The sequence below is a fragment of the Podarcis erhardii genome (assembly GCF_964252035.2).
Source record: "Podarcis erhardii genome assembly, chromosome: 5".
NCBI classification, from domain to species: domain Eukaryota; kingdom Metazoa; phylum Chordata; class Lepidosauria; order Squamata; family Lacertidae; genus Podarcis; species Podarcis erhardii.
Genome location: NC_138509.1, coordinates 3,922,662 through 3,945,966, shown reverse-complemented (window position 1 = coordinate 3,945,966; position 23,305 = coordinate 3,922,662). Strand labels below are relative to the sequence as shown.

General features: G+C 45.2%; 1 long non-coding RNA gene across 1 annotated transcript; it reads left to right on the top strand.

Moving 5' to 3' along the window:
* The first annotated feature begins 3,512 nt into the window (after window positions 1–3,512).
* LOC309341522 lies at window positions 3,513–21,928 on the top strand. The gene is made up of 3 exons (XR_014156370.1): window positions 3,513–3,534; window positions 10,342–10,390; window positions 21,879–21,928. It is a non-coding gene; the product is annotated as an uncharacterized lncRNA (long non-coding RNA).
* The last annotated feature ends 1,377 nt before the right edge of the window (window positions 21,929–23,305 follow it).

The window sequence follows — 23,305 nt, the reverse complement described above, 5'->3', positions numbered from 1 at the left end:
GGGGGAGATTCCTGGAGCGCTCCAAGTGGCCAAAGATGTGCTGGAAGAGAGCCAAGGAGGAAAGTCAGCTCCTTCCGGGGGTCTCCAGATGGACCTTGGGTTGGATCCAGCCGTCTGGCTCTGTGCATCTTTTGACTAGCTGCCCCCCCCAGCCATTCCTGCCCTCCTCTGTCCCAAAAGGGAAGGCCACTTGCTCACCTGATGCCATGGGCTGCTCTGGGCCTTGCAGGGGGGCCACCCTGTTGCTGCAGCTGATCAGGCGCCTTAAGCAGCTGAACCTAGAAGAGACAAGCAGAGGGAGCGACTCAGAAGCTGGCACCCCCAATTCTTGGGGGGGGGGGTGTTGAGGAGGGGCGTCTGACCCAATTCCATCCATCTCCCTGCAGTTCAGTGACCTGTAAGGGCATCACCAGAGCTGGAAAGAGGCAGCCCAGAGCACGAAGGGCTGGCAGAGAGAGAAAGGAGGCACCAAGTGCTATGGGTTCAAGAGCTCCAGCCCAAAGGAAAGAGGAGCATTGCCAGCTGTTAAAGGGCTGCTCTGCCTCATCTTCTTAGGACAGCCCTGCCCTTCCTGGAGAGGGAGGAGACCCCTAGGAGGGGCCTCCAAGCCTCAAGGTGTCCCAGAAGAGGAGCAGAACATGAGGAAGGTGGTGGAGTCTTCCTTGGAGCCAGAGAGACCCCCAGGAAGGGGGAGAAGGCCGATGTCGTAGGGCAGCTGGAGAGACGCAAAATGGAGCCAGGCAGAGGTGTGGTGGTTGGAGAGCTGGACTAGGAGGACCTGGGAGAGCAGGGTTCGAATCCCCACTCAGCCATGCAGCTCCCTGGTGGACCTTCGGCCAGCCTAGCCTACTTTGCAGGGCTGCCGTGAAGACAACAATTGGTGGCAGGGAGAACCATGAAGGCCACCTGGAGCTCCTGGGAGGAAAGTGGGCTAGGAATGTCCTTTTAAATGTAAATGATGAGAGGGGTGACGTGCAGCGGTAAATTAATCAACGCAGAGTCTTCTTCATAAACAGAATAAAACGTTTACTTGAGAAAATAAAGTTGTTCATAAACAGCATAGTCAAAGAGCATACACAGAGTGCTCATAGCAGCTATCTGACTCTTCACAGAGACATAGTCTCTGATTAACTGGAGTCCTGGAACCACTCTGTCTGCAACACACACACAGGCACCATATTCTACTACTGCCGAGTGAGGCCCAGAGAGAGACTGGCTACTATTTATAGGGAGAAAAGAGTCATCACCCAAGATGAGTGACTTAGCAGGTTGCTTAACAGCTAACAGGCTTGGGCTTGAATGGTTGTGTAGGTGTGTAGGCTTTGCCTTACTTCTGCTCTCGAGAACCTTTGTCTCATGACAAGGGGAGAGAAATGGGGAAGGCAGGGAGAGAGGGTGGAGGAGCTGAGCTCTCTGGAGAAGACTGGCCGGGTTGATTTCCAGAGAGCTAAAGCTGTGCAGGGGACCCAGGACTCACCCCTCACCCCAAGAGACCAAGAGAAAGGGAAGGAATCCTGCTTAGTCTGCACACCTTGTTCATGAAAAATTCCCACCCTCTCTCTAAACTAGCTAACTATCTAAAATGCCCACCCAAGCCTAACTCTCACCCCAACCCTAAGCCTAAGCCTAACCTCCACCCTAACCCTACACTTACCCCTAACTACTACTCTATGCCAAAATAAATATATACAAGATGTGCACAAATGTGCACAAAATGAAAATCTACAATAAAAAATATGAAAATAAAGAACAAAAAATAAAATAAAATAAGTAAAATAAAAGTGGTAAAAAGTAAAAAGTAAAATAATAAATCAAATGAAAATAACAATCAAATGAACACCTCTCCTTATCGTCTGCAACCACCACCAACTCCTCTCTCTGCTACTCACCTCACCTCACTACTAACCCACAAGGGCTGCCTGCAAGTGTGTGGCTTTTAAGGGAGAAGCAAGAGATGTCACAAAGGAGGGCAGGTCCTTGTCACCGTGGCAACCCCCCCCCCCCAGCCCTGGCCCCTCCTGAGAGGTGATGCTCCTCTGTCAGAACTTGGAGGCCCCTGCTGTTCCGCCTGCAGCTGAGCCGCAATTCACGTCGGCATTTCACATCCTTCTTCCTGCAGCCCCATTTCCAAAGGGAGACTATCCCCACACCCATCAAGGCAGGCTAAGGATCTCCATAGTGCAGGATTAGACCATTTGCTTTGCTTGCAGGTCTTCTGTCCTGGGAGGCATCTCGGGGAGGGCTGGGAATGTGTCCCCCCCAATATGAAACCCTGGAGAGCTGCTGCCAGCCAGTGCAGGCTAGTTGAAGAAGGATATTGAGCAGCTGGAAGGTGAGCAGAGGAGGACGACCAGGGTGATGAAGGGTCTGGAAACCAAGCCTGATGAGGAACGGTTGAGGCAGTTGGGTATGTTTAGCCTGGAGAAGAGGAGAATGAGGGGAGAGGGGAGTGCCAAATTCCAATATCTGAGCAAGAGGGAGCAAGCTTGTTTTCTGCTGCTCCAGAGAGGAGGGCAGGAGAGGAGATTCGGACTAAACATTAGGAAGAACGTTCTGATGGTAAGACTCTCTGGGATGGTGGTGGACTCTCCTTCCTTGGAGGCTTTTAAGCAGAGGTTGGATGCCAATCTGTGAGGAATTCAGCTGCAGTTTGGGGAGCACATAGCACTGGCCTACTTTACAGGGTTGTTGTAACCACAAAAGGACTGCTGAGCATCAGAAAGTGCCTGACAAACGTTGAGCCTTCCATTTCATTTTGGGGAACAGCTGCAGCACATCAGGAGGTGTCCCTCAACTTACTCTTCTTCTCTCTCCTGCAGCCAAAGGGGCTGGGCTGGACTACCAAATAGGCAGAGTAGGCACTGGTCTATGGGCCCCACACTTTTTAGGGATCCCACGACAATGGATCAAAATAATATTGATTTGATCTTGAAAGAAAGCGACAATCAAGCTTTATTAGTTCAATGTGATTCCAACATGCGCATGAGGCCTGCCCCCTGCCCAGATTTTGGCTGCCAAGGGGCCTCCGCAGGGTTTAATCCAGCACTGTCCCATGAACGGCCCAGTACACCTGAAGGAGCGTCTCCACCCCCATCATTCAGCTCTACCTCCACCCCCTGAGGTCCAGCGCCGAGGGTCTTCTGGCAGTTCCCTCACTGAGAGAAGTGAGGTTACAGGGCAGAGGGCCTTCTTGGTGGTGGCACCCACCCTGTGGAACGCCCTCCCATCAGATGTCAAGGGAATAAACAACTACCTGACTTTTAGAAGACATCTGAAGGCAGAGGCGAAGGAAGGGGGGTGCGGTGGGTGTGGATCGTCCCGGGTGTCATCACTGAAGGGTGTGACAAAATAGCAAAAATATTTGTTTTTAAAATAAAATATCCCCCCCCCCCCCAGGTAAGGGATGCCATGCCGTGCCACTCCTGCCTGGGCAGCTGCCTCAGAGCAACTGAGAGAGACGCTGGCAGCGGCGCTGCTGCTATTCAAGCGGGGGGTGGGGGAGAGAAAAGGAGGCAGAAAATAACACTTGCAACTGTAAGTATCTTATTTTTCCTTCTTTTAATAATTTCAATGGGGGGGGGTGACAAGAAATTTTTCGCACCAGGTACCACCTGACCTTGCTACGCCACTGCCAGGACCTCCATACACGCTGCCCAGGCTTGCGCCCCAGGAAGGTCACTCTGGTGCTGCAAACACAACAAAAACGCAGCAATCTAAAGAGCCAGTCAATTTCCTTCTAAGCATCTCACATCTGCTGGGACCTAAAGCAGCATGGGACCTCTTGCCCATCAACACTTAATTGAGAGTGGCATTTAAAAGCATCCTTACTAGTGGAAGAAGATTGGAAAAAATTTAAAGTATATCTTCAAAAATATTGTAAAATTAAGGACTGTTAGAAAGATGTTGGAAAAAGAAAATTAGATGGTTTTGGTTGAAATTGTGAAAAAAGGCGTGGCTAATTGGTTTACGACCCCAATTAGGCGCAGCTCCTTGCAGCGATCTCTGGTCCGGCACGTTTCCCTCTCTGCTGCGCCGATCCTTCCGTCCGCCACTAAGTGCAGAGTAAAACACAGCGGAAAACTGTTGCTTCTCGGTGTATAAGAACCAAACACACCCAGTCGTTAGTGTGTTTATTTATGAGTCCTTTATTGCAGTAATAAAACAACAAATCAGCATTTCTCAGATTCTCCTGGGCTGCTAGCATTCATGGCTGCTTCCGTCTCCCTCAGAGACAAAGACAGGCAGTGAGGAATAACTCCTCCCTCCTTCCAAATCACACGTCAGGAATTGAGGGACGTCATACAGAACTCCTTAACCCTGTGAGTTCTGAAAACATTAACACCCCCTCTTCCCTCCATTCCTGAGGTGACTTGTGGATATACCTTTACAGACCTCTGTGAGATCACTCCCTTCTCCAATGCCTTGCGCCTTCTCTTGGCGTTCCTGTCAGGCACCTGTGGAACATCCTCACAACTCTCAGGTTCGCACTGTGCGAAACCAACCCACACACCTGTGGCCTGATACCTCTCAGGTGGAATGCCCTTCGTTGTGCGACTGGACCGCCTGGGCACAAACTCAGGTATTTCCTCTGACTCACTGTGGTCAGCAGGTGTGTCCTCTACTTCACGGGATTCCCCCTCTGACTTAAAGCGTCTTCGAATCCTTTGCATTACGCTAACAGGAGACGCAGGCTCACTCTTGGGCTCCCTTTTGACAACTTGTGGAGATGCCCCATCCTGTTCTTGACCTTGGTCAGTGACCTGGTCGTCAGCAGGTACAGCCTCTGGTTCTCCTTCCTCATCAGAATCAGACAGGCATTCTGAGAGAACGTCACGCCTTGTAGGAGTCTTTGACCAACCATCCTGCTCATAGAACTCAGCGTGTTTAGTGATCAGAAGCTTGCTCTGATCACCTTCTGGATATGCAAACCGCCATGCTTTAGAAGACGGTTCATACCCACAGAAGATCATTTTCTGGAACTTGGGTCCACCTGGCCTTTGCAAAGCCTTTGGCAATGGCACAGATGCTGGCGACCCGAACGGACGGAGAAAATGAATCTGGGGTTTCCTTCTGTGAAGCATCTCCTACCACTGAATTGTAGGACCGATTCCAGGTGAAATTCACATTCTTAATTGCCTCCATCCAAAAGCTTGGAGGTAACCCAGAGTCTGACAGCAACACCTGTGTAGCCTTAACCAGAGCTTCACTTCTGAGCTCTGCCACCCCCCTCTCTTGAGGAGAAGTCACCTTGTGACGTATCCCTTTCTGGTGAAAGAACTTCTGCAAAGCAGACCCAGTAAACTGTGCACCTCGGTCACTAGTGACTGCTTGCACCTTGGTGGAGAACCTTAGTTCCACCTCCTCAACCCAACTTTTAATCAGTTGCGCTGCATCTCCTTTCGGTTTCAGAGCATGGGTCCAGGAATTCTGCGTATGATCATCCTGCATCGTTAGCAGAAACCTGGCTCCTCCCAGACTTGGCTCTGCCATGGGTCCAAACAGATCTATGTGCACAAGCTCAAAAGGTTTTGTGGTTACACTGTCCACCCTGGGCTAACTGCACCCTTTTACCTTTGCCCTTCTGCAAGCCTTACAACTTAGGGTTTTTCCACATTCCCTAATTTTACAACCTTTGGTACACTCCTATAACATCTGAAGTTCTTCAAGAGAACTATGAGCTGTCTTCTTGTGCCAAACACACGCACATGAAACATGAGTGGGAACTGTAGCACGCATAGCTTGTGTCCCCTCACCCTTCAGAGGCGTTTTAAGAATAAAGAGATCATTCTGCCCCTTTTTAACTCTGACTAGCTGCTTCCCTCCCTTGGAGATTGTACAAGCATCATTTTCAAAGTACACCTTAAACCCCTTTTTCAACAAATAAGGCACAGATAAAATACAGTGATGCATCCCAGGTACAACGCAAACTTCCATCTGCTCCTGCAAAACAGAAAGAAAGATATTTGCAACGTTAGTCACATTTTTCTTTTCTCCATTTGCAAACTGAACAGTTTTTCCAGCTGGAATTGCCTTGCAATTCCACATCTCGACAGCAGGGGTCTCAGGAACCAGGTTGCGGTTCGCTCCAGAGTCGATTACAAAGCATAGGTCATTGTCTCTCTCAGAGCTGTTCTCAAACATCGCCATAGCAACAAACGTCTCGCTGCCCCCTCCTTTTGGGTTTCTGCAGCTGTTCTCTCTGGTTGTCTCGGCAACCAACTCCCCCTTGTTCAGGACCTTAGCAGCTTCCGTAGAAGCAACTTCCTCCGTTGCCTTGGAGACCGGACTGGCCTCTGCGTTCCCACGCAACTTTGTAGGGCTTATCTTCACTTTGTGCAGGTGGCCGGCCTTGAAGCGTCTAGCTCTCCGCAGCTTTCCAGACCTCGGCTGACTACAAAAACAACTTTTGGCTGCCTTTGCAAAACAAGCCGTTTCTGAGCTTCCACCGCTCACTGCCCCCCCCCCACTGCTCTCAGGGCTCCCAGGACATTTTCCTGCACCCCCTCTGGTGGGTAAAGGGCTCCCTATGCTTGGCTTCTGGCCTGGCTCCTCACACAGGTACGGTGCAGCATTCATACAGCTGCCAGCAATAGTCCCTTCGTTCCCCTCTGGGGGCTCACAGCTTCCCTCAGCTGTGTGTCGGCTCTCAAGAATGTGCCCAGCGCCATCTTGCCTCTCCCCTTCGGATGCAGCCATATCGTGGCTCTCGCGTCCCACTCCTGCTTCACAAGCCTCACGGAGTGCCAGCCAAGCAGCCTTAGGTCTCTCAGCATCCAGGAAGACATGCATCAGATCAGCACTGACATTTTCTTTCAGAAAAGCAAGCACACGCTTTTCGGCTTCACTCAGCCCTGCAGCCTTTATAGCTGCCCCAGCCGCTGTCTGTGGCGGCTGGACTGCTTCCCAAAGATCTTCTCCGACCAGGAAAAGTTCTATGTGAAAGCTCCACTGCCACCAGCTTTCACACGTCAGCTTCTCACATGGCAGCTTAAGCTCAAAGTAATGCCTTTGGGACTGCGTCATTTTTCCTCCTGGGGCCCCAGCTGTACTCACGTAACCAATCAGCTCTTCCAGCACCCGGTTTCAGCTGCTCTCAGCTCTCAGCTCCTCTGCCTCTCAGCGTCAGGCAGGACTCCGGCTATCAGCATTCGGCTTTCAACAGCGTCTTAGCCTCCTGGCGTTAAACACACACCGGCACACTTCGCAACAGCTTTATAGCAGTAATTAGGTCCATAACCTGTGAAAAAAGGCGTGGCTAATTGGTTTACGACCCCAATTAGGCGCAGCTCCTTGCAGCGATCTCTGGTCCGGCACGTTTCCCTCTCTGATGCGCCGATCCTTCCGTCCGCCACTAAGTGCAGAGTAAAACACAGCGGAAAACTGTTGCTTCTCGGTGTATAAGAACCAAACACACCCAGTCGTTAGTGTGTTTATTTATCAGTCCTTTATTGCAGTAATAAAACAACAAATCAGCATTTCTCAGATTCTCCTGGGCTGCTAGCATTCATGGCTGCTTCCGTCTCCCTCAGAGACAAAGACAGGCAGTGAGAAATAACTCCTCCCTCCTTCCAAATCACACGTCAGGAATTGAGGGACGTCACACAGAACTCCTTAACCCTGTGAGTTCTGAAAACATTAACAGAAATGACATAAAGGACTAAGTAAAGACGAGTTGATGAAATTGACAAAAAGAGAGGACGTTAAATTGTAATATATTATGTTAAACTACTTAAATGAAAATAAGGTTGGAAGGACTTGCTGAAATAACGATTTGAATTAGAATACAAAATTGGGAGGTGAGAGGAAGTCAAGGAAATAAGTAAAGGAAGAAAGTTATGTAAAGGTTTAATCAGTTCTTTTAAATTTTTTTTAAGCGGATGTGTTTTTTCTTTTTTGGTGTTGTTGTTTCTTGTTGTATTCTGTATTCTGTATTCTGTATTTTGTATTTTTCTTTTCTTTGGTTTGTTGTTCTTAAATTTTGAATAAATATTATTAAAAATAAATAAATAAAAGCATCCTTACTTCAGGGGTTCATTTAGGTGTGGGAGCTTACTTTGCCCAGCAGGTAAAGAGGCAAGGGAGGTGGCTGAGGAAAGGAAGGAGGGTCTATGGAAAGGAAGAAGAAGCAGGGAGAAAGGGAAGAGTTGGGGTTGCGCTGGCCTTGAGCAAGAGAGCAGATGAGAGAGAGCAAACACAGAGAAAGGGGAAAAGAAACAAGGCTGGAGAAGACCTAAACAGAGGGAGTCAAGCGGGGGGGGGGAGGTGATATGCAGCAAGGCCAGCTGGGAAGAGGAAAGGGAAGTTTGGGCGAGCACTTGCCTACCCATGCTCATGCCCATTCACTGGCGGAGGAAAGGGGGGCAGGAGGAGCAGACTACCCCCTGCACCATCACGGAGGGGGGTACCATCGTGGCTGCCACCTCGGTCACATGCCGTGCACCCCCTCACCACACCGTGCGGCACACCCCACAGGTGGCGCACCACGCCCCTGCAGGCGGCACGCCCCGGGACGCACACCACGCCCCCAGGATGCATGCCCCCGGAACGCTTGCCAGCCATGCCCCCACCTGCTCTCCGCCCCCAGTGTCAGAGCATGCGGCTTCGCCACTGTGCCCATTATCTGCTCAGCATCTCATCACAAATAGCGGGAGGGCACAAAAGAAAGCAAGAGTGTAAAACTATTACTTTTTAAACTTTATTTTTCCATTTCTGAAAAATACTTGCACCTAACACTCTCCATATACCCCACCCCCAAACGTTCCATTCAACAGTGAGGAATTATTAACCCCAGCTTATTGTCAAATGTTTGGTGTTTCTAGAATATAGATATATTCCATTGAGTCAAGTCTCAGTAATTCTCTTGTAAAGTTTTAGCATCTGTTCCCTTAAAAAACTCATTTGGTTGTGCTGTCAGTTACACTCACTGTCAAATTTTGATGGGTCGTGGGCCCTGGGAAGTTTTAATAAACTTGCTTACCATAAAATCTTATCAAGTGACAAAGAAAGCCATTTCCTAGTTATTGCCTGTAGGAGAAAAGAACAGTATTGTTTGTTTCGTACGTGATATTTAACCCACTTCAGAGGAGGAGGAGGCAGACAAGTTTATGAAACATTATCTTTTTGTTGATTTTTCTCATAGTTAAATACGCTCCAAGAACTTCATTTTTCTGGACAACCTAAATTCTGCCATTTATGACATGCAGATCTGGGCATTTTACACACCTTTAAAAAAAAACAACCAGCTTTCCTGACCCTGGGGCTGAGGCATCTCTTCCTGTGACTTGTGTAGTTGCCAATTACCAATTAATACAAATGCAGTGGTACCTCAGGTTACATACGCTTCAGGTTACATATGCTTCAGGTTACAGACTCCGCTAACCCAGAAATAGTGCTTCAGGTTAAGAACTTTGCTTCAGGATAAGAACAGAAATTGTGCTCCGGCGGCACAGCGCAGCGGGAGGCCCCATTAGCTAAAGTGGTGCTTCAGGTTAAGAACAGTTTCAGGTTAAGAACGGACCTCTGGAACGAATTAAGTACTTAACCCGAGGTACCACTGTAAGTGACAATGCCTTTTGTACTTCCTTGCCTATTATATAGGGATGGGTCTGTCTTGTCTTTCATTGTTTTCATCATCATCCAAGGGTGGTCCTGCAGAAAATGTTGTCAATCAAAAAGTGGAATGTGAATCTATTAAATAAACATTTCTGTAGCAGCACATCAGGGAGAGGACTAGAGGAGAATGTCTTCCCAAGAGGCATTTGTGTTTCATCTGTTGAGAGATTTTTATTATTATGGCTACATAGGGAGCATTAAAAATGTTGCCCTTTGTCTGCAGAGTGATGGAAGAATTCTACCATATGATTTCGCTAAATGTATAGTTCCACCATTGCCCCTCTTCCTTAGCTCTTCCCAAGTAGCCTAACTAGTGGATCCAGTCTAAAAAGCCCTCTACTCTTTCCTTTTCTACTTCTTTTTTAAAAATTTGGATGAGGTTATCTGTGCTTTCTCCATAATTGTCCACTTCACAACAGTACAAGGAACTGGGACCAAGAATGGCCGCAGAATGTGCCACAGAAGATCAGTGCTGCGGCCAAGGATTCCCTTCCAGTTTTATAATCCACCTTCTAAAGGTTAACCTGGTGTGTGTCCAGAGGCAAGAGTTGGTTCTTACATAGAAATCCATTAATCATGGCAGAACCTCCTGCTGCACAAGCAAATGAAGATATATTTCTAAGCACTGTGTGCAGCGTGTGAGAATTAATTATAGTTTTATGTTACTAAAGTTGGCCAAAGCCTCAAGCGTCATACTGTGAAAATTAACAGTAGGTTCTTTTCTTACAGCTGCTTCAAGTGGAATTCTTACAGATGTTTCCAGCAAGAAAAAATCAGAGTAAGTTACAGCTTGTGCTGTGTAATTATCTGAAGCAGTTCCTCTGTCGCTTCAGCTCTGCTATTAGGAACAAGAAACTTTCCTCTGTGGCTATAATTCAGTAGGCACCTATAACTGTTTTACAGACATCTTTTTATAAACTGAATTACTTGCTTTTGCTCCACTTGAGTATGTAGAAAGGATTCCCTCCCCCAATAAGTAGACACACACACACACACACACACAAACATTGTTGTTATTAAATGTGGAGAGACTGGGATAAAACTTCTAGAGGGACAGCCCCACCATTTAAGAGAATAACTCAATAGGGCAAGTCCCCCACGGAGCAAAAGACTCCCAGGAAAAATTGTCTGGGGGAAGCAAACATGACTGCCCTCAGTATTTAACTGATGGCAGTCATTCCCCCCACTGTACAATTCTCCCTGAGAGCAGCAGAGCACCATCAAGTCCTGTCATTCCCAGGGGAATCTGCAGTATTGCATGGAAAGTATGTGGTGGCAAGGAGTCTTGCACACAAGCCATTTCAAGCTCTGGGTGACCAGATTAGCCATTGTTATGTCTTTGTAGGACTTGAACCCTTTTAGAACAACAGAGAGAATGTAAAGGAATCCACAGGACAGTGGCAGGGATGCACAATCCAATCTGGTTCGTTGACCTAGATCAAATCAGGCAATTGGGTTATATTAAGAACTAGATGATAAATTTGACCTGCCTGTGAAAGACCAGGCCAGGAATAAGATTGCCTTGCTCAATTCTAGGGTGTAAAGCTGGTCAATGTGGAGGAGGAGGAGGCTGAAATATGTCCCATTAAACTTTAATTAGTTTAATGCAAAGTAAATGTCCGGTGCGCTTCCATCGTCTCAAGTCCCATTACAGCAGAGCATTTCGCGCAGCAGTTTAAGAAGGGCAGGAGAGGCAGTATTTTTCTCAAATAGGAGTCTTGGAGCAAGCGGTTTTGGAACTCAAAGAAAGGTTTATTTACAAAAAAACAACAACCCGGCGACGAACCACACATATCAGCAAACACGCCCAAAAGGGGAGAAGGGGCAAGCAAACACACGGGAGGCTATTTATACAAACTCATGTTCCTGGAAGCCTAATGACTTCCAGCTGCTCAATGATTAGAGCATTTCTGCTACCTTTTAACCCTTTGATAGCAACACCCCCTCTCGCTCGTAACACTGAGCTGTACCAACCTTAATTCAAATTTAAACCTGAACAGTAACATTTATGAGATTGCGGACTCAAAGCTTTCGTAAAACCGTCTGCGAGATTTTCTTGGCTTGGACAATACTTTAGTTCAATTAAACCTTGTTTTACACTTTGGCATACATTTTGATAACGGATATCCAAGTGTTTTGTGTGTGCCTTGAACTGACCTGATTTAGCTAGTTTAATACAAGGTTGATTGTCTTCCCACACTCTGATAGGTAGGGAACATTCTCCAAACAATTCTTGTACCAGTTGCTTATAAAATTCCAGTTCTCTACATACATCTGATAATGCATTAAACTCAGATTCAGTTGAACTTAAAGCTATAAGTGACTGCTTTCTTGATCTCCAACCAATTAGTGCATTTCCAAATTTTATCGCCATTCCTGACACTGATTTTCTATCTGGTCCAGCATCTGCCCAACTACTGTCGGCCCAACATTCAAGTTGTGTGCTGCCCTCTGCTGATAGTTTTAAGCGAAACCTTTTGGTAGTTTGGAGATACCTTAAAACTCTTTTTACTCCTTGCCAAGCATGCATTGATGGTTTTTCAGCTTGTCTCCACAGCATGTTGACAGCATATGTTATATCGGGCCGAGTCCACTGTGCAATGTGGAGTAGACTGCCTATCGCTGACTGGTAAACCCCAGGATTAGAGAACTCTGCCTGTTGCTCGGCTTGAGCATCCTTTATGTAACTTAACTCCATTGGGGTTTTAACACCAGCACAGTTGTCCATTTTAAACCTTTCCAGCAACTGCTGGATCTTAGCTTCTTGGCTGAGCCAATAGTTCCCATTTTCATCTTGCTGAATTTTAACTCCTAGATAAACAGATACATTGCCTAGTGATTTTATCTGAAACCTTTCTCCAAGCTTTGTGGCAAATTGTTGTGCAAGTTTATCATCCTTTCCACTGTATAATAAATCGTCAACAAATATCAAGACTGCTTCTTGTTCACATCCCGAGCCTTTTAGATAAAGACACGCATCTGCTGCGCTCTTTCTGAACCCCATGCTCTCTAGAGCATCGTTTAAGCAGGAATTCCAATTACGGGTGGACTGTTTCAACCCATAAATGGATTTGTGTAGGCGCCAGACCTGGTTTGGCTTGTCTCCTTCAAAACCCGGTGGTGGTGTCATATAGACTTCCTCCTGTAAGTCTGCATTTAAATAAGCCACATTGACATCAAAATGAAACAGCTTATTTCCCTTCTTAGCTGAAGAGGCTAGAAGCATTCTTAGTGACTCCGATCTTGAAGTAGGGGCATAGATTTGAGAATAGTGAACACCTTTGCACTGCGAAAACCCTTTTGCAACTAGTCGGGCTTTATATTGCAACTCTTCAGTAGTTGTGGGCTTTAAACGATATACCCATCGACAACCTACAGCTTGTTGCCCCTTCGGAAGCTCTGTACTTGTAAACACACCGAGAGACTTCATTGAAGCCATCTCTTTTTCCATTGCTTCCTGCCACTTTACGGCTTCTGAGCTTGGAAGCTGTTGTACTTCCATATAGCTATCTGGCTCACACTGTGCCATATTTACGTATACACTTGTCACCTTAAACCGCTCTGGTGGCTTGCCCTTTGTGGCACAGTTTGACCTGCGCAATTGTTCCTCTTGTGCCCCCTCTGACCGTTGGCTGTCAGAATCTGTCTCAGACTTTATATCTGGATGTGCCTCTAGGGATAAAGACCTCCGTTTAGATACCTCCCTTGGGCTTGGTGTTGCAGGTGACCTGCTTCGCTTTTGCTGTCTGCTAGGCCTACTGACTGGCGACGTTGGAACATTCCTAGATTTTGGCTTTTCTACCTTAGGAGAAGAACCTTGTGCCTGGACAGAATCTGCATCTGAACCATGTGCACCATCCCCTTCTGGCTCACTACTCTCTGGACTTTCATTCTCAGCATAAATGCCTAAATCATCTCTCAAAATGTCAGGGTTAGCATGTAAGTGAGTCCATCCGGACTGCTCACAAAATTCAGCGCTCCTACTGAGGACCACTCTTGTAGTATCCCCATTTGGGTCCACGAATCTCCAAGATTTGGCGTGTGGTTCGTACCCACAAAAGATGAGTTTCCTAGCCCTTGGACTTCCCTTTTTCCTTAACGCCTTTGGGATAAGTACATAGGCTTGACATCCAAACACCCGAAAGTAATTAATTTTGGGCTTCTTCCCATATAAAGCAAAATATGGGGTAGTGGCAATTACCGAATTATATACTCGGTTCAGAATATGAGTAGCCGCCTGCCAGGCTTCCGCCCAGTAACTTTGAGGGAGTTTAGCATCAAACAACATAGAGTTTGCCAACTCTTGCAGAACCCTGTTTTTACGTTCGGCCACGCCTCCTTCTTGGGGGGGAATAAGGTGTAGACAGACGATGCTTAATTCCCTTTTTCTTAAAGAAATTCTGCAACACAGACTCAGTAAATTCTGACCCTCGGTCTGTCTGAAAAGCAAGTACTCTAGTACCGAATTCAAGCTCTACTGCATGAACCCAATTTTTAACTGTTTCTGCAGTATCTGCTTTTGTTTTGAGAGGAAAAAACCATGTAACCTTCGTTTTGTCATCCGAGAGACACAGTGCATACCTCGAACCTCCCATGCTAGCAACAGGCATTGGGCCACATAGGTCCATATGCACAAGTTGGAATACTTTGTCAGATTTCCTATCTGAACTGGGATAGCTGCATCTATGAACCTTCGCCCTTTTGCATGCAGTACAATCCAAATACTTAGTACATTTGTTCATTTTGCACCCTTCTGATAATTCAGGTTGCTTTTTAACATACTGAAAATTAATATGTCCCAGACGGCGGTGCCATAAATGAACACAAGAATTATGGGTAGGCGTGTTCACACAACCAGCATGAACCTGTTCAACTTCATCTGGACTTGTCTCAAAATAATATAACCCATCTCTGCGTTCCACCTGCAAAAGAGATACGTTATTCTTTGAAATAGTGCAAACCCCATTTTCAAACACAGTTTTAAACCCAACTCTATCAAGTTCCGACACAGACAAAATACACCCCTTCAATCCCTTTAGCACGTAGGCATCAATTTCTGTTTGCAAACAATTCAAGAACACTCTGCCTACGGTCTCTAAGGAACGTTTAGTTGAGTCTGCCATTGTCACAACTTTAAGGGTTTGCAAATGTCTGCAATTCTGCAAACGGACACTAGATGGCGCCACCAGGTGGTGAGATGCACCACTGTCGATCAACCAGCGTAGATTGCTGCCTTGGCCACGCCCTTGCATCAACGCCATTGCTGAAGCCATGTGCTGTGTGCTGTGGGAGTAGCCACAACCTCCTCCTCTTCTTCGACGTCCCCTGGAACTCCTTGTCTGGTAACTAGGGGTAATGGCCTTGGTGCTGTCTTGACCAGGTTCACGTGTGCAATTCCTGATTAGATGGGAGGGGGAACCACAGCGGAAACAGTGTCTAGCTGTAAAAGCATTTACTGTGTTCTCAAACTCAGCATCCCCACTCTTAGGCACAGCATAACTCCCCTTTGAAGACAAACCTCTTTCTCTTTGCCTTTTATCCTGTTCATCTGCAAGCTGAGATGAAATATATTCAAGGGTTAATTCAGTTGAAGGCATAGCTTCCAAAGTTAGAGCTAGAGTCTCATAGCTTTTATCAAGAGAAGACAACAATATGTATGACTGCTGCTCCATAGAGAAAGGAATGCCCAGCTGTCTTAGTTGATTAAAGGCAATATGTTCTTTCACACACGCTCCCGGTTGGAGACGTAAATCAAACAAACATCTTGTAGCATGGATCTTGGCCCCCGCAGTGTTTCTGGAATTTAACCGCTGCAGAACCGTCCAGACCTCATGCGTGTTCTTTAACTCAGAAACGTAAGGCATTTGCTCTGGTCCCACTGCCAAAACTAGTAGACCTTGGGCTTTCCTATCGCGTTTCTGTGAAGCTGCTGCTGCTTTGTCTTCTGCAGATGCGTCTGCAGCTGCCTGTAAAGGCGGTGCTTCAGTGCAACTCCACAACTCTTTTGCTTGCAACCAAACCCTTACTCTAGCCTTCCAATCTTGCCAATTTTTCCCATTGAGTCGCGTAAACGGGACAGAAAAACTTTCCTGGGACTCTGCCATCCTCCCTGGGGCTTAGGAACGATACTCACACACCTGTAGACCGTCTCCCGGCTGCTGAGGTGGCTCCTTGAGGAATAAGACGTCTTCCAGCGAGTACAAACTGCTCAGTACCTGTTTAAAACTTTTCTAGGCACATTGCAGGACTCAAGCTGCTTTGAAGGCTTTCGTTGTCGGCAACCACTTCTGACTTCGCTCCAGTCCTTGCATAAATCACTCTGAACTGCACTCCTTAGCTCCTTCTTGACGTACAAACAGCCATAACCTGTCCCATTAAACTTTAATTAGTTTAATGCAAAGTAAATGTCCGGTGGGTTCCATCGTCTCAAGTCCCATTACAGCAGAGCATTTCGCGCAGCAGTTTAAGAAGGGCAGGAGAGGCAGTATTTTTCTCAAATAGGAGTCTTGGAGCAAGCGGTTTTGGAACTCAAAGGTTTATTTACAAAAAAAACAACCCGGCGACGAACCACACATATCAGCAAACACGCCCAAAAGGGGAGAAGGGGCAAGCAAACACACGGGAGACTATTTATACAAACTCATGTTCCTGGAAGCCTAATGACTTCCAGCTGCTCAGTGATTAGAGCGTTTCTGCTACCTTTTAACCCTTTGATAGCAGGCATGGTATACTGCTTTGTTGAGCCATGCAATGGTAGGAGGCTCCAAGCATTTATCCAGAGGCATCATACCACGTGTCTTTCATTTTCTGCTGAATTGCTCCTATATCTGAAACTTCCCTTAGACTAGGAATGGCTAACCTGTGCCTCCACCAGATGCTGCTGGACTCCAAGTTTTATCATCCCAGGCCACTGACTATTCATGAAAGGCCACAGGATCCTTATCCCTGCCTTTGGCAATCCTTTCCATAGTTGCCAGTCCCAGTTTCTGTTTTACAGCAAGAAACTGGGACAGAGCAACGGGAGCTCACTCCTTCACGCAGATTCAAACCACTGACCTTCTGATCGGCAAGCCCAAGAGGCTCGGTGGTTTAGACCACAGCGCCACCTGTGTCCCTCCTAAAAAAGCCCAGCAGCATAGGCTATCTCATTGCCACAAAAACTTGGGAAGCAGAATGAACTTGTTTTACTTATAATAGTATATCTGATATTAGTTTAAGGGGGCAGATCTCAAGTGTATATTCCCAACTCAGATTTGCTTGCAAAATTTGAATTTTATTGAGCTTACTGTATATTCAGTATTCCTGATTGCAGATGGAGGGATTCTTAAGAGGGCAATGTGTCTATATTTATACCGGTTGCCTCGTACAGTGGTGCCTCGCAAGACGAAAAGAATCCGTTCCACGAGTCTCTTCGTCTAGCAGTTTTTTCGTCTTGCGAAGCATGCCCATTGACGGCTTAGCGGATTAGCGCTATTAGCGGTTTAGCGGCTTTTAGCGGCTTTTAGCGGCTTAGCGGATAAGCAGCTTAGCGGCTTAGAAAAGGGGGGGAGGGGAAAACCCCCCGCAGGAACTCGCAAGACATTTTCGTCTTGCGAAGCAAGCCCATAGGAAATTCGTTTTGCGAAGCACCTCCAAAACGGAAAACTCTTTCGTCTAGCGAGTTTTCCGTCTTGCGAGGCATTCGTCTTGTGGGGCACCACTGTAATCCATCAAGAGGTTTTTAAAATATCATTCAGTGTCTGTCTCATTCCAAAAGTGAAATCTACAAATGTAGTGAAATTCAAAACATCATGCAAAGAATTTGGGGATTTTCCTACCCAATTTGTGCAAAATATCCTTTCAGATTTAGCTACTCCCGTTGCTCAGAAAAATGAAGATCATCGTTCTCACTGATTTTGTGAATCTACTTTCCTCTTCTACTCTCTTTTTCTCTCTCTCCTATCTTCCTCCATCAAGAAGTCATTTTTCATTCTGACAGGATCATAGATCCTCACAAAAATGCAGGCTCTCTCAAACTTTTGAGAGATCCTGATGCAGTATGCTGGCACCCTGACTCCACACCCTCCATACTGTCTCCCTTATCAAATGTTGACTAATAGAGAGGTCTGTGTTTGCTTCAGTATGAGTCAATGTGAAGTTCTTTATTTTTGCATTTCACTTTATAAGACTAGGCTCAACCCCACCCCACCCCTACCCTCTTTGGGTGACATTCTGTAGGCAGTGCAACATCTCCTTTCTCCCTTTGTAGGCAAGACAAATGGATTTAATGACTGGCCAAAGGCTCAGGGGCTCAAATGTTTTGCAGCAAGCGCAAAATATGGTCTGAAGCTCAACATCAAAAAACAACAACAACAACTTAAGATCATGGCCACTGGTCCCATCACCTCGTGGCAAATATAAGGGGAATAAATGGAGGCAGTGAGAGATTTTACTTTCTTGGGTTCCATGATCACTGCAGATGGTGACAGCAGTCATGAAATTAAAAGACGCCTGCTTCTTGGGAGAAAAGCAATGACAAACCTAGACAGCATCTTAAAAAGCAAAGACATCACCTTGCCAACAAAGGTCCATATAGTTAAAGCTATGGTTTTCCCAGTAGTGATGTATGGAAGTGAGAGCTGGACCATAAAGAAGGCTGATTGCCGAAGAATTGATGCCTTTGAATTCTGGTGCTGGGGGAGACTCTTGAGAGTCCCATGGACTGCAAGAAGATCAAACCTCTCCATTCTTAAGGAAATCAGCCCTGAGTGCTCACTGGAAGGACAGATCCTGAAGCTGAGGCTCCAGAACTTTGGCCACCTCATGAGAAGAGAAGACTCCCTGGAAAAGACCCTGATGTTGGGAAAGATGGAGGGCACAAGGAGAAGGTGACGACAGAGGACGAGATGGTTGGACAGTGTTCTCAAAGCTACAAACATGAGTTTGACCAAACTGTGGGAGGTAGTGGAAGACAGGAGTGCCTGGCGTGCTCTGGTCCAGGGGGTCATGAAGAATCGGACATGACTAAACAACAACAAAGCTGCCCAGAGTGGCTGGGGAAACCCAGTCAGATGGGCAGGGTATAAATAATAAAATTATTATTGTTATAAATAATAAAATTAATAATAATAATAATAATAATAATAATAATAATAATAATAATAATTTTTTATGTACTGAGCTGAATCCTAGAACAATAGGATCCAGAATGCAGCAGTCTGATTGGTCCGCAGGAGCCACCCAATCCAGCTCCAGGTGGAAGTGAATCAGTGACCTGACTGGCCTGCAGGAGCAGCCAATCAGGTTCCTGGATGAAGTGAATCAGCAACCTGATTGGCCTGCAGGAGCAGCCCAGAATTAGCCAATCACACGGGGCCAATTGTGTAAATATTGTATATATAGCTAGACGTTTTGGGGAAAATTTCATTCATTGCTACTATGAGCTGAATAAAGAGTATGAAATTCACACTCGACTCAAAGTATATTTCTATTATTATTATTATTATTATTATTATTCACACTTTGAAGAAATCCTTCCTTAGCTTTTCTCTCACATAACAAGTGATAGACTGAGCAAGCGAACGTGCTGTTTGTTCCACTTTCAAAATACATTACTTCATGCACATCCCTGCATTAAAAAGTGAAATTCATTTCTCCATGGAAGAAGTTCAGGTGCCCCTTTTATTAAATAAAAAAAATCATTGTGTTTTGTCTGCATTTGCTTTGGCTGTTTGCATATTTGTTTTGCAGCCAATATGTTCCTCAAATCATTGGAAGCTCGTGTAGGGCAGTTAGTAGAGCCACAATCCTACGCACATCTATTTCAAAATATTGAGGAGCACTGAGCACAGTGGGGTTTTATATCTGGGTAAACACAGAATAAGCTCTGATTCACATCTCACCACAACCAAAATAAGCTTAACAAACATCCTCCTGAAAACCATTGTTTCTTTTAACCTCTACCATATGCCCAGACAATTTGTGAACCTTGTAATGCTGTGATCTGCTATATAGTTTGGCAAGTGGTTTTTCCATCTGTCTGTTCTCTATATAGATTTGGCATCGCCAAACTCAGCTCAAGGGTTCCCACAGTAGGAGTGGGGGTTGCCATCAATATTAGGAGGCCAGCCGTGATTTTGAAGCAAGATGGCAGACTGAAACATCAGGTTGGCATGATTTTGCCTGGTTTTTGGCAAAAGATCAGCTGTCTCTTGATATAGTCACCCAACTTGGCACAAGGGTGCAACGAGGTAATGGCAGTGGACTTTGTTGCCATTCACATACCAGGTGCCATTTTGAACCAAGATGGGGGACCAAAATGTGACTTCACTCAGTTTTTGGTGTGACAGACCAAACTCACAAATTACGCTATCCATTTAAAATTCACAATATTTTGGTGGTTTCTACTGATCTCTGGGATACACCAGGCACTCCCTGCTACTGATATACAGCTGCAATCAAAATTATTCAACCCCCATTGCTAATCAGGTTTCAGTTTAAAATTTACAGACTTTCAGCTGTTTGCAATGAGTAAATCAAACAAAAGCAACTGAAATAGCTCAGCCCAATGGATCTTCTTCTCCCAGTCCTTTGGCTAATTAAACAATATATGACCTTTAAAACTGGTGGGGGGGTATATTAGGGCTGCCATATGTCTGGATTTTCCAGGACATTACCAGGATTTCAAAGGTGGGATTGGCGTCCAGAGGGAATTTCCGAAAGGCAGCACTTTGTCCTGGATCTTAGGCAAGTCACTTGAAAAATCATGGTTTTTTGGCATTTTTGTAAAGAAAAGCTCAACAACTTTCGGGTTTTCATTTAAAAAGCTAAACAATTTTGGGGTGTTCTGCTTTTTACATTTTGAAATATGGCAACCCTAGGGTGTATTGTTTTTGTTTGTTACCATGTTATGTATTATTATTGTGCTTATGTTGTGTAAACGGCCCTATGATCCTCAGATGCAGGATGGTATAGAAACTGAGTAAATAAAATAAATAATAAATACATTTATCTGAAACAATGACATGCTATCCAGCAAACTATCCAAGTAAGCAGAGAAATGTACAGTGGTACCTCAGGTTACATACGCTTCAGGTTATAGATGCTTCAGGTTAGACTCCACTTACCCAGAAATAGTACCTCAGGTTAAGAACTTTGCTTCAGGATGAGAACAGAAATCATGCTCTGGTGGCACAGCAGCAGCGGGAAGCCCCATTAGCTAAAGTGATGCTTCAGATTAAGAACAGTTTCAGGTTAAGAACGGACCTCCAGAACGAATTAAGTTCTTAACCCGAGGTACCACTGTATTTGTTTTAAGCTGGCTTGTAGTTGTATCACTACCCTAGAATAATGAAAGAAAATGTAAATGAAAGAAAACCTGAAAAATGCAGATAAGAAATACAATATAATTCAGTCCATTAATCAAACCATTGACTGACATTTGCTTATTGCTTCATGTATTGCCTAAGTCACAGGCTGCTTCACTGCTTTTATGCACTTCTATATATCAATCATGAACAGAGGTTTTATTCTAGCCCTTGCTTTATTCTTAAGGCAAAATTCTACAACCCTGAAATGTTTTGCTGAACTGCATTCCTTACAATGGGAGGCTAAATGGTTTTTTAAAAGACCAGCTTTCCATCTCAAGGGAAGCGAGCTCACAATCTCTTCTGGGAAGCAACCCCTTCTTGGGGCAAGTGGAATTTATTTCCAGGTCAATATCCAAATTTAGGTTTGCAACATCAGTTAAGGCAGCAATCGCAAACATACTTGCCCCAAAGAAAACAAAGAGATTTACTTCTGAGTAAACATGCATAGGATAGTGTTATAGGTCCCACTGGTTTCCAGAGATCTTATTTGTAAATGGCTTTAAGTATATTTTTTAGGTGTTCACTATTGGGCTGGGCCGTGGTGGAGGAAGGTTTTTTTTTAATGTTTTCAGATCTTCTGGATGAACACTTTCACATAATTGTTCTGTATTGCATAAATGTGTTATACTATTTTATATTTTATCTTATTTTTTATTTTGTAAATCCCTTCATTATTTCCATCCATTGTGAGAAGAGACTGATAAATTTAATAAATTAAAATAGACTAAACATGTGGTATAAATGACACAAATAGGGCTGCCCCTATCTCTAGGCAGTCAACTGCCTCAGGCAGCTGATTTTGGATCTCATTGTATATTGGTAGATAATTAATTAAACTCTCATATTTTTACTGCCAAGGACAGGAGATTTTCAGCTCCATGTACCCAACAACTTGAGCAACCTTGACTGCTCTCTCAGGCAACAAAATGTTTTGGGTCACCCCTGGACACAAGCCTACAGACATCTGACCTCAAGAGGGATTCCTTTCCGTATACAGGTAGATCGCATCATATGCTGATTTCACTTGCATGATTGCAGCTGCTTGACACGGATTGCAGAAAAAAAATAAAATTAATAAAAAGGGGTGGGAGAGTGAGGAATCAACCCCAAAAGGGCCACCCAAGATCTCTAGGGAGGCCTCATATGGCCTTCCCAGAGCCTGGTAAGATGACATATTTTTATATTCTGTTTCCTCTCACAACAGCACCCCCTTGATGTTTTGTTTATAAAATATTGTAGAATTTTACCCGGGAGTTTTGCCAAAGTGCTCTTGTTGACATGGTTCCATCCTTGCACTTGATGGGTATGGATTAGAGGAAATATTAATTATATTATAATTATAATTAATTAATTATATGTGTGGGTTAATGAACAATGGGGGGAATGGCAGGTGCTTGTTTTTAAAATGTGGGTGTAGCTCAGTGTTTCCCAACCTTGGGCCTCCAGCTGTTTTTGGACTACAACTCCCATCATCCATAGCTAGCAAGACCAGTGGTCAGGGATGATGGGAATTGTAGTTCAAAAACAGCTGGAGGCGCAAGGTTGGGAAACACTGGTGTAGCTCACAGAGAACCCCAATAGCAGAGTATTAAATCCCATCATTAGGCATAGGCTATTACTTTAATTAATTTCCATTCAGCTGCACGAAGCAGCTGACCCCTCCATTTTACCCAATGAAACAAACCACATACAGTGAAGTAAGTTTAAAATTATTTACTTACAGTTACTGAGTCTCAGACATACATCTTGCCTTATGCAACAGCATTCAAGTACTGCGGGTAAAATATTGAAATCCTGCAAAGCAGCCTCAGACACCTGCCTGAGGCTGGGGGCTAAGGTGAAGCATGTGCTCCTCCTATGCCTGCAGGATAAGGCAGTGAAGGCAGGGGAACAGGAAACAAGCTTTACTTCCTCCCTCTCAGGAGGAAGAGGGGATGTGATCTCACTGAGCAATTAGAACTCTGTTAACCCCTTTCTATACCAACTAGCAAAATATGCATTCTTAGGTTTCAGTGCTAAAATATCCCACAGCTCATTGTTTACTCATTGAGTAAACAATGAGCTTGGTTATAAATAGAAAGATGGTATGTCAGTTCAAGGTGCTCCTAGATCGACAATGAGCTTTTTCCTCTCTCACATTCAGAGGAAAACAAAGAATATTAGTTCACCTCCTATGCCAGACATCAGCAGGGGAATTAATAATTTAGTTTGGAAATTCCATGCACAGAGAAACGGACGAGAGTGGAAGCTATCAGAAGAGCCATATAGAGAGCATGGCTTCAGAGTATTCAGAAGAGGTTTACAAAGAATCTCTGAATTATTCAGTCAGCCCCTTTTTATATATG